The 12,153-nt window shown below is 33.7% G+C and overlaps 1 protein-coding gene across 4 annotated transcripts in view; it reads right to left on the minus strand.

The window, feature by feature from the left end:
• The window catches only part of LOC118192123 (uncharacterized), a 96,921-nt gene that overhangs the window by 56,049 nt on the left and 28,719 nt on the right, over window positions 1-12,153 (minus strand). Inside the window, exon 1 of one of the 4 annotated variants that reach the window (XM_085808914.1) lies at window positions 3,951-4,036. The exons of 2 other annotated variants lie outside the window; for them this stretch is intronic. The gene's annotated coding sequence lies outside the window, so the exon portion shown is untranslated. Of the gene's footprint in view, window positions 1-3,950; window positions 4,037-12,153 lie in introns of those variants that run through there. One more of the 4 variants, XM_035363024.2, reaches the window with a different exon arrangement.

A 12,153-nucleotide genomic window follows, 5' to 3' on the forward strand; every position in this document is an offset into this window, starting at 1 on the left:
AGTTTACCGGATTTAAGCTCATTATCAAAAGCAGCCACATCTTCAGGTGCAAGGGTAGTACTATAAATATAAATAAAGCTTTTCATCAAAGCCTCTGCAGAACCAATGAAATATGGGTCAGAATTTGCGCATACGTATTTGTGCTCGTAATCAAGATTTCCGTGGGGAGAAGGTATCGTGTGTCTTAGGGTCTATCTTACCACGTAATTTCCCTCTCCCCCTTGGCATTTTGTAACTCGTAAACTTTCTTTCGTTCAGACCATGGAAATGGAGCAGTGGCAGTACTTTTACATATATAATATGCAAGCTAAAAAATATATAATTCTGAATCATACTTTAAATTAACAATAGTCCCTTATTTGCTCTTTTTAATATACACCCTCCTGAGTTCCAAGATTAGTAACAATTTGTCGAAATTACGTCATATCTGAAAACTAATTTCCGCATTATGGTATTTTAACATTGCGTGAAGTTCTTAGCCATTGTAAGATATCAAAATATGAAGGGTTCTTTAAATTCCTCATTTTAATTGCATACATCCCCTCTTCAAGGCTGTATGTGGCACAATGTTACATCACGCTTTCATTGTAGTAACCGCGATGTGAAATCTTTTGCCCAGTCACTGTGTAAGATTAAAACGAAACGCTTTGAAATTATAAATAATCCGATCACGATATACGCCCTTTTTTTTTTTTTTTTTTTTTTTGTTAACTAAAGGACGTTTCTTGCTTAGCTGCTTCTATTGTTATTAAAAATGTAATACGCCATAATCAAAACTGTGGGTTTAGATTGCCCCCATTGTGCTATGCCATGCCACAGATTAATCATCAAGTAATAACGATATATCTGAATTATCAATTGATTTTGTAATTCTTCAAAAGTTCGCGGCATCTCCTATTATGTAATTGATATTTTAAGGATTATCTAAATTGAATCCATTCCCGAGTGCAAAATAATTGGTGTCTTTCCTAATGAAGCACTCGTCTAATATCAAATTACCTACAACGAATTAAATTATCGTCACAATTTAGCCGAATATCCAAGAAAGATAAAAATATGTAATTTAAATAAGCAGAAGTCTTTTAATGCTTAATTTTAATTTGAGTATTTCCTCTCTGTGTTCTAAAAGCAGTAATCTTTATCAACACTGCGTCATTTCGAGACTAATCCATGTCATATGACTCTTATATAACGATGATCACATAACTTAAACCGAAACCTTTCCCTTAATAAGCCTCCATAATGGATACGCACTTGCTTTCTGCACTTCGGCCTAGCTGGACTGCTGCTTGCTGCTTCTCTTCTTAATGCAAAGCTATCAAAAATGCAAACGCTTTGAAATAGGCACGAATTAGAGTGTCAAGTTGTTTGTGGCCGCAGCATGTTTACTGAAATAAAGATGAATATTTAATCTGTCTCGGCTACCTAGTTTGCTTTTTATTACGGATCAACATCTCAACATTTGCGCTATCAATATTTCCTATAGCACTACATATGTGATTTTTTTTTTAAGAAACTATCACCAAGCTACTTTTTAAAAAAGTTTTATTTAAACTCTTTTAGAAGCGTATGATATTGACAGCTCTTGAAAACTTATGGAAGGGCTTAAAGTAGAAATAAGTTTTGGAGTATTGACTCAGTCTTTTAAAACCTTTCCAGTCTAAATCTTTAGTGCCCTATATTTAATAAATGCTTGAGAGCATGAATCTTTACAATTTTTTTTTATATTTTGCGTAATATGCATGTCTGAGATCAATATTAATCCTTTGAACTGTAATTATTTGCTATCAGGGAGGTATCTCTCTTTTTTTTTTTTTTTTAATATATAGTCAAAAGGGGTTTTGTCCCTAAAGGACTATTGTTTTCGTTTTGCGATTTTGCTTTGAATCACTATAAATGTCCGTTTCACTTTTCAAACTGTTGCCACCAAATTTTAAAGTCTTGCATTATATTTGAAGAAATTAAATAATGAAGAATCTGCATAAATGTATGTATGTTTCTCGCATTATGCTAAAACAAGGGTACCTAGAGGCATCCAATTTTGAATGACGTAATCCTACTGCGAATATGGACATCTGAAAGCCCAAATTTGGAATTTGTTTTATTATCGATTTCATATTTTGTAAAATTTTAAAGACGTTTCGATTAACAAACTCAACAAAGAGAGCAATGTCAACACTCTACGGAATATTATTGAGTGGATCATAATTGAGTTGATTTATTCAATTACGGCAAAACTTGGTAGGACTATTCACCTACGTGGGAAGACATTTTCGAGGAGATCGTTTTCAGGAAAATTGGTCCATTGAAATGGTATGCAAGCAGAGAAAACTTATGCTTATAATCAGGAGTAGAATTTTTAAACTCGATTGCAAAAGAATTTGCGAATATGATAAATGTATTATGAAATATTAAACGCTGTATGTGCCATTTTCGAAAGAATTAGGTAACATTCTCTAGTTTAAAATGTCAAATTACTATAGCGGAAGTTAAAGTAGCTAGAGCTAAGAGCTGCATTTGTCCATTCATACTCAAATCGGAACGCGAATGATTTTACAATTTTAATTGAAGCAAAACATCTCAATACTTCTTACGAAATGAGGAATGCCTTCAGTTGGAAATATTTTATATAACAGAAAAAGTTTCTCGTATTCATGTTACACATTAGAAAAGCCATAAAAAAACTTTTTTTTTATAACAACGTTTGTTATTGAACTTAAATATCAAAATATTACGTACATAATATGAACTTAAAGGTACAAAATAATCTCTTAATATACTCTTTTTTACTCTTAATATACTAAGTTTTGGATTTTGGATCCGAACCATTTGCTGATTGGAGGATGTTAAGGTTAAAACTACCTTTGTAGCTGTAAGATATCTAGGTTAGTGCAATTTATCTTGCGCAAGGCGAGTTTCGGCGTAATATTGAAAAAAATATTCAAAAAATGGAAAATAGTACAAACTTTTAAATTTAAGTACTAGATCCATATATAAAACATTAATATTTTAAACTAAACAGCAAGAGTTTCAAATTGCTATACCAAATTTAAAATTCTTACATATTAAATCTCAATATTAAAGCAAAAATGTATTTTAAGCCTGCAAAAATATTCAAATTTTCTTCACTAGAAGAACAAGTAAGTAATATAAATTTATTTTGAACTCTGTCATCGTACGATTGCAGCAAACGCTTCTTGGTATAATATGGGTTCCTACAAATTTTCAGACTAAACCCTGGAATTTTAAGGCAGAAATGTTAAGCATTTTAAATCTTTCGGGCAAAAACAGGGATAGATTAGAAAACTACAATTTTAAGTGAAATACTACAAAGGATAAAAATATAGAAATCAACCATCAATAGTTATTTACACCAATTATATAATCACTATCAATATAACCATTATAAGGCTTGATAAATAATTCATTAGTTTATTTCAACATTTCTTCTAGCATGAAAATAGTTTCGTTTAAAATAATATAACAAGATATTTTTAGCAATTACATTCAAGCTTTATATTCGTTTTTGTTAATGTTTTAACAAGAAACAAAAAGGAAAATTTCTTAATCTCTACTATCGGATTAATAATCTCTTTAAAAATAGATATCTGCTATTTTTAATTTATTTTTAACTTCTAGAAACGAAATCTACAGTATCATTAGGTTAGGAATTTAAAACTGTTTTTTAAAATTCATTTAATCAAAATAGATGCATATAAAATATGGATTAAAATAAACAACATAATTCTCGATATTTGATGATTAAATTTCTTCTAATGTTACCAGCAAAGAATTTAAACTTCACTCCTTTTCAATTTTTCGATGTTTTAAATTTATTAGAAAATAAAATAATGAGGGAAAAAAGTATTTTACTTATTCAGATACTACAGAAATATTCTAGTCAATCTTAAATCGAACGTTTTCGATAATTTTCGATAATATATCCTTACCTTCAAACTAATGAAGATTCTCAGAACTCCCGAGAAACAACGCACGTGAAACCGGAATAGCTGTTAGTAACGAACTTCGTTTTTCCTGAATTTGTCCCGTTTTCATAATCTGCGCCATCTGGTGACGGGGAATTGTGTTTACCTTTGTCCGAAAGCTCAAAATTGAATCCAGTAATTTAATTTAAAAAACTTCCCTATCAAAATCGATTCACATCAAGTTTCTCCGCGTTTTACTTCTGTTTGAACTTAACAGCGTGACTGCAAACTAAAAACAATATGTGACATGTTTTCATTTCTAATTTTTGAGCAAGACACGTGTATTTCGCATGGGTAGTCAAATCAAATCACGTTATATATTAAGTTGCGGAGAAAAATTTAGTATAGAATCAGAAAGCTAGATCCCTCGATCGTTCTGAACTTTTCGCCGACATCAAATATACACTTCACTTCAAGAAATGCTTTAAAATTTAAAAAAGGGATAAAACGTATTTAAAGAAACTTTTTCTATCGGATCCTTCAAACCTCACTTGAACATCTGTTAATATCAGGGCTTAACTTGTAAAACTAAAAGTGAAGTAGCATTGAAAAAAGCTATTAGGAAAGGTAAAAATGAATAAAATAGCAATAACAATAATTAAAAGAATAAATAACGATAAATTTAAGGAAGTAAAATATTAAGAGATATATATAAATGAGGAAGCAAATTACAAGGTATTTTGTCTCGCCTATTAGCGTGCATTTGAGGTGTAATGGTCAGCACACTTGGCGTGCATTCGAGAGGTCCAAGTTCGAGTCCCGGCGAGGGTATTGCTTATTTTCATGTAATCCTGCTTCACAAAAAACCTAATGTCTCTACAGTGGCGCCTGAACTAAAACGGTGGTAGGTGATGATTCTTTACCATCAGGAATGTGTGTGTGGGGGGGGGAGGGATTGGGTCCCCTAATTCCCAGTCGTCCTTTAATTTTCTCTCTTCTTTCTGCATGCTTTCGTGGTGTAATGGTTAGCACACACGGAGCGTATTCGAGAGGTCCAGGTTCGAGTCCCGGCGAGGGCATTGTTCATCTTCCACGTTTCCTGCATCAAAATTTCTAATGGCTGCACAAAATAAATACTCAAACTATTTTAATTAAAATTAGTATCTCATACAGATTAAATGGAATTATAAAACAAACGGATTGTAAGTAGATCAATATCAGTACGTCAGTAGAACATGATAACAAGGGTAAATGAAAAATAAATATTTAAAGAGTTTTTCACTTCATTAAAAATGTGGACTATATTTTTCATTTAAATATTTTGGAATATAGTACCCGTAAATTTCTAATACTAATAATAATATGAAGAATTTTGTAACAGAAACATTGGATCAAGCGTAGAATTGTTAAATACAAGTGTGTAAATGTTGATTAGAGTTTACATTTCGTATCAGTTACATCTTCATCACTAAAGCTAGTTACAAAAATAGTCTTTTAATTCGTATTTTATAGCAATGTACAATTGGAAAAAGCATTTTTACCATGTTTCCAGTAATACCGTGTGATCAGTTTTCATGTCGCTGATGGGCCAAACCTTATGTCTTGAGGTTTATAAGGTGTCTTAAACTTTATATCTTTTCATATAATATAAAATGGATTGAATTTCCCTCTAAATGCGAGGGCTCGACTTAGCAACATGTCGACTTAGCTACATGGGAGACGTTTATTATATCTCTGATGTTCTTTGTATTCCTTATACTCGGATTTCAGGCAGCGTGTTTGAATGTTTAATGTCGTCAAGCAAAGTAAGGCATGCATTCAGTATCTAGTTTCAGTATCAATTTTACTTAATATTATAAGAACTAAAACAGGGACAACGTAATCAAATTTTTATTGTTGAACAGGAATAATAGCTTTACTTGTTGATATCGCGATTGAATTTCCAGCAAATAAATGGCAGAATTGATGATACCTTTAGGGTTTCTGAGAAATTGAGATTTTTCAAAATGCTTAGGGGAACTCGAACCAGACGCCTCCTGGATTTAAGGCCAAATATGCTTTAAGCTTGCACGTGAACCGTGCGGCTCTGTAAAAGGGCCAAGGAGAAATTTTTTAATAAAATGTGAATTATTTGCCTGTAGCCAGGACCAGCGCCAGAACTGGTGCAACTGGTGAACTGGTGCAAAGTAAAAGGAGGCAATTTTTAAGCTTGGTGCCTCTGCTATTCAAAGTGTCACGGAAACAAGCCATCAGTGTTACCACATATTTCGATGTCAAATTCATTTCCGAGGCTATTTCAATTTTAAATTTGTTGCAGCATATGATTAAGACATGTGGAGTATTCAAACATATAACTTTGTTATGATGATAAACAGTGGGCTTTTATAATATGAGAAGTTCCCCCCCCAATGGCGGGCCTTCAGCCGACTTCGGCTTGGCCACTACTAAAGCCAGAAGTCTTGGTCACTTTATTATGGAGGCACCTAATAGGTGGGCTAGCCTGCTCAGTGGTGCTATATGCTATATATATGAAGGGAAGGACACTTACAACAATGCCTTCTCGAACCCAGGCTCTTTGGTATCGCAGTCGGCTTCCCTAACCAATAGACCGTCTGGGCGGCATAATATGAAAAGTAAATGAAAGATTTTTACGCAACGAGGATTAGCAGTAGCTCCCTTTCGAGCTCCGACCTCTGCCGCTGGATAGTGACAATTCGTGGTTTTCCCCATTTGTGACGTGAATACGAGATTAGTTTCCCTTAAAAGTCTTCCATGAAGCCATCCCTTCCCTTAGATTAATATATCTCGAATGTTTTTCCAATGTTTGAATGTTTAAATAATCTCAGTTCTTTTGAGCTCAGATTAGTCTGAATGTAATGGAAATAACAATAAATGAAAAAGTCTCTTAAACATTGATAAAAGCTTTAAATAAATCGTTATCAGACATGCATTTGCAAAGTACTGTAATTTTTCAACTGCTGCTGTAAAGAGAAAAAAATGATATAGTTTATTAGCATCAGTTAATCATAGAATCCCATAAATAAATTTATTTATAGTTTAAAATTTAATGCTGTTATTTTAACATTATCTACATAATTTTCGGATGTTAATATCATAATACACTGATGTCTAAATTTATCTTTACATAGCCAAAAGTAATGATATTCCATGAAATATCCATTTCCGCAAGGGATGGGTGAAAGACAAGCCTAATTATCACTATACACTCAAGAGTGATCAAACGGTTTCTGATATGCAAATTAAGACGCTACATCATCTGATGGTAAATCAAGGGCTTTACACAAATTGAATATCTGAGGCCGCCCAGACGGTATAGTGGTTAGGGGAGCCTGACTGCAATACCAAAGGGCCCGGGTTCGGATCCCGGGGATGGTGTTGGTGTATTTAATTATGGCAAAGCACACGAGGGCTATCTGCCTAAGGGGAGGAATGCCTTCGTGGAGGACTTACTAAGGAAAACTGGCTCGTATACACGTTACACATGTGGAGAACCACGAAAACGCCCATGCAGCCAGCCCGTTCGCGGGATTCGAACCTCGGACCGAACTACCAGTGTTTAGCAACTTTACCGCTCGTCCGCTGGCGGGCCACGGATCCCGGAGAAAGCATGGATGTAAAATTGTCTGTCCCTTCATAGGAGGTAACGGTGGCCGCCTATTAGGTGCCTCCATATTAAAATGGCTACCACTTCTGGCCTTAGTATAGGCCAATGCCGTTATAGGCAAGTGCTCGCCATTTGTAAAAAAAAAAATATATATATATATATATATTGAATATCTGAGTGAATTTCTGCAATTCAGCGTTTTATTTCAATGTTTAAGAACTTAAGACGGTTTTATATTACTCCGAAGTATCATTTGGAAAAAACTGTGAAGTAGCGAATCATCTGTCGTTTAAAACCAGGGCAAACAATCTTGGAAGCAATGAAATGTGTGTATTCCGAGACACACAGTCTTTCACGCTATGGAAACAATTTCAGTACTCTGGAACTGTTGTAAAAGGCATGGACTAGGTCATAAACGAATAACAACTGCTTCTCAAGACCGATATCTGGCAATAACTGATCGACAATTAAGTTCAGAGCTTGTAACCGTCACTGGAATTGTTGTATCATGCCAAACGATAAACAGAAGGCTTAATGGAAAAGGCCTTTGCGCCAGAAAAGCCAAGGGTATGCGTTTCACTGTCTTGACAACAAAAGACGAATCTCTTTAATTGACCGTTGACTGAACACCAACGGCTCCATGTTCTCTTTATTGATGAGTGAGTTTAACATCTGATTCTAAACGAGTTTGCATCTGAAGAGAGTCAGGAACGCGAAAGCTGTCTGCGAACATTATGGACCGTGACCGTTTCGGAAGTGCAGGTGTGATGGCATGGGGAGGAATAATAATGGATAGGCGTACGCAATTTTAACAGCAGATCTGCTACCGGTCAGAGATATCGAGATGAGGTCTTAGAACCTTATGTAAGACTTTTCAGAGGTGAATATGGATGTGACTTTTTATTTATTGACGATAATGCTCATTAACAAAAAGAAACCTTGTTGACGAATTCCTTGAAAGTGAAGACATTAAGCGAATAACGTGATCAGCAAAATCTCCTGATCTTAATCCGGTAGAGAACTTACGAGACTATCTTGTAAAAGCACAGAGCCATCCTCCTCCTAAAGATGTCAATGCTCTAAATACTGCATTGCTGGAGGAATGAAAATGAATTCCCGAAACTTTGGTTAACAACTTTATTGCCAGCATGAAAACACGTTGTGGTATGCGGGAACAAGTCAGGGCAGATCACATTCCACATTAAATTCATGTCTTATTTTTCCTTGAGTTATTCTTTTTTTTTCCTAAACTCTCTTTATAATATATTATTACCATTTTTCTTCTTTTATGCTGCAGTTTTATATCATATGCAAAGCTCTTAAAGTTTTTTCTTTGTATTTTTGAGCTACGATGTTATGTATCATTCCATACAAATTCATGAAATTATAGTTCACAGTAACTCTGAGAGTTACAGTTCTGATAAATCCGTGATTCATGAGTGTAAAGATCATTTTGGACAAGAGTGTTGTTGAGACTTAAAGGGGGAGAGTATCATTGCTAATGACACAGTATTTGAGATTTAAGGGATGATTGTATATTCTATTGAAAATTATTATTCTTTCAATTAAGTATTTTTTGGATCTAAGACAATTCAATTTCTTTATTCCTACTAAAATGCTGAATGTTTCAACTGCGAAATTCATGCATGAATCCTCAGAGGGATATGGAACCCGTCTATTATCTTTCATCTGACTAGGTCTTGCCCCTCCTTATTTAGGAGAAATGCGAATGTGAACGACTCATCTGACTAAATCAGTGGAATCTTATTGTAAGTAGAGGTTTCGGGGGCTGGTTACCGGCTCCGGATAATTTAATTGAAAGAGGCCATCTGAGAGGCGGTCCTGGCTTTGAGCCCCATCAGGAACCCAGGTCGTTAGATATTTGTTTTCAATATTGTATTATATTGAATTGCTCATTACGTCCCTGCGCTTTCTCTACTCAAGATGAACAGGGAAAAACAGCTATTAAGATACTTCGAAAAATAAGTAAAATAACATCTTTTATTTCCTTTCAAAATAACATATTTTATTATAATCTCTACATTTATCATTTGTGTTCTATTTTCTGTGTACTTATTCGTGAGAAATTTTTAAAGGAAGTTGCATCTTTCCCCTTCCGCTATGGCCCAAATTTCCAAATTCTTTCTCAAAACACATAGATATCGTGTATCCTTAAGTTAAAAAATATATCTTAAGGCAAAAAGAAAATTGCATGCTTTCTTGTCCATATTTAACTTATTTCTTTGAAGTGAAGCAGAAAATGATGTATAAAATAGTAAACGAGACCAAAAAACAAGACAAAATTACTTCTTGCCAAAAGAAGAGTAAGAAGTTCCACTCTCTTTTCAAACTTTAGCTTGGAAAGAATATCCAAGAAAAGGAAATTAATGTGAGATTAAGTGAACGTCATTTTATTCCATTGCATGTCAACCGAAGCCAAGGTACAAGAATCGATTTGTCAAAACACTCTCCTTTTAAAATAATAATAAAAAAATGGCAAATGGGCTTCTTTTTTAAATAGCTCTAAAATGTTACTGTGATAGAAAGGAATTGCTAAGAAAGAAATATATACTGACAGTAAAAATGAAGATTTAAATGTTACTAACTGTAGTTCCATTTTTTTCGCATAATTTTCAACCTTTTTGAGTTAATGATTTTTCAGAAATCCTTCGTTTATTGATTCACATTTTTAATGACAAACTTTAGTAATTACAGCACACAGTGAACAAATAAACTAGTGTCAAAAATTAAATTCTGATAAACTAGCGCCAAAAATTAAATTCTGAACAACAGTTTTGGAGGTTTTTCTAGACCATTAAATAAAACAGTGATATTTGAGTACTATACCCTAATTAACTTCACCAAATTCAGTTATTTATGATTCTATGTACGAGTTATGTATCAACCACTTGGGTCATTATAGGCATTTCTCGTTTCAGATATGTGCATACGACTTTCATTTTTATTGTGGCAATCAATTTCAAAAAATGGTGACTTGTTCATTTATATATTAATAACGTAGTCTTAAGAAATTAATATCGAGACAAGATTTTCTCAAATAATAGCTAAAGTCACTATAAGAATTAAATTATAGTAAATTACTATAAAAATTTGACATTCTTTTATGTAATGCTTAAAAATGAAGATAAAATCATTGCTTGACTAAAAGAGTTTTACGAAAGTATCGTCGTTTCCTAAATCTGTATATTTTTATTTTAAAGGCTTTTGCCCCCTTGTAAAAAGTTCTACAAAATTCATATTTCTCTTAGCCAAGTTAATATCCTATATCTGTTTGCCAAAACTGAAATAAAGGAATATTATCGACATCAGCGAATACTTACCAAGATTTTAATTTCCAGATTATGTACTATTTAAGTTATTTGATATTTGGAGTGCTAGTGAAAGCAAATGGTTGTAAATATTCTGTATATAGTCTCCCAGTTTATGAGAAAAATTTGTATTTTATATATTATATCTTGTCTCCAGGACTCGCTTAGGCATTTCTGCTCTTGCATCGCTACATGAAGCAACCACATGAAGATAGCCGGTATACAGCTTGCAGTTTTGCAAGCTAGACGCGTCGGCAACGGCAAACAGAAACGGAACGGAGTGATAGTGCACTATGTTTTTAAGGTAAATTCTAAAAATAATATTAAACCAAATTTCAATAAAATAGTTTATTTTATATTATTTAATTTTTATTTTCTATTTTCTGTTTTTTATTTGTTATTGTTATTTTATTTTATTTATTGATAACTTAATTTATTTATTATTTGTATTTTATTTATTTACTTATATTCTCAAAAATTTACAAAATATTTTTTCTTCCAAAAAAAGGGTTCTTTAAATCATTTTCAATTATGCATTCAAAGTAAATTGTTAAATATGGGATTTTGGGTCACCAGAGGCGAAATTTCTGACGAATTTGATTACTACAGCGAACTTTCCGGCGAAAATTTTAAATTTCGTGAAATCTTCAGAACAACACTGCAGCTCCAAATATACCTCGATTTGTATATCGTCAATTTCCGATTCGCGTTGATTTAGCAGAGAAATTTTTTAACATTATTTACTTCTCAATTAGGCTGCCCAACCAGACACTGGTTAGCGACGCTGACTACCGTAGCGAAAGGCTCGGGCTTGAATCCCGGAAAAGGAATGTATTTTTGTAAACATATAGTGTCTGTTGCGGCATGGGTGCACTCTAAATATGCGGCGAGACGAAAGTCCTCTCGAGAGGTTGGTGGTAGGGAAAGAGGGGTGGGAGACCCACGGACCGATCCCCTCCCGGGGTGCTCTCCATTAAAATTGGGGAGCGGAACTGAGCAAAGTCGTACTGTCACCTGTATGGTGATCAAGACTCTTGCTAACGACAGGCGCAATTTCGCACTCGTTGCCACAATGAAGTTTATCGGCTTATTCTGATATTACTGTCAATCAAGTGAGGTAAGTCACAAGAACAACATCTAAATTAGTATAACAATGAAAGCATTTGCAGTTACTTTGACCCTTGCTTTATTTAAAAGAATTTCAGTTGTTTTTATTGAAAACGTTTCCTTAGTTTTACAGTAATATTGTTAACTTCACTTATGGGAACTTTAA

Source organism: Stegodyphus dumicola, chromosome X2 (genome assembly GCF_044657685.1).
Source record: "Stegodyphus dumicola isolate Sdum_Otavi_A_Nest chromosome X2, ASM4465768v1".
Lineage (NCBI taxonomy): Eukaryota > Metazoa > Arthropoda > Arachnida > Araneae > Eresidae > Stegodyphus > Stegodyphus dumicola.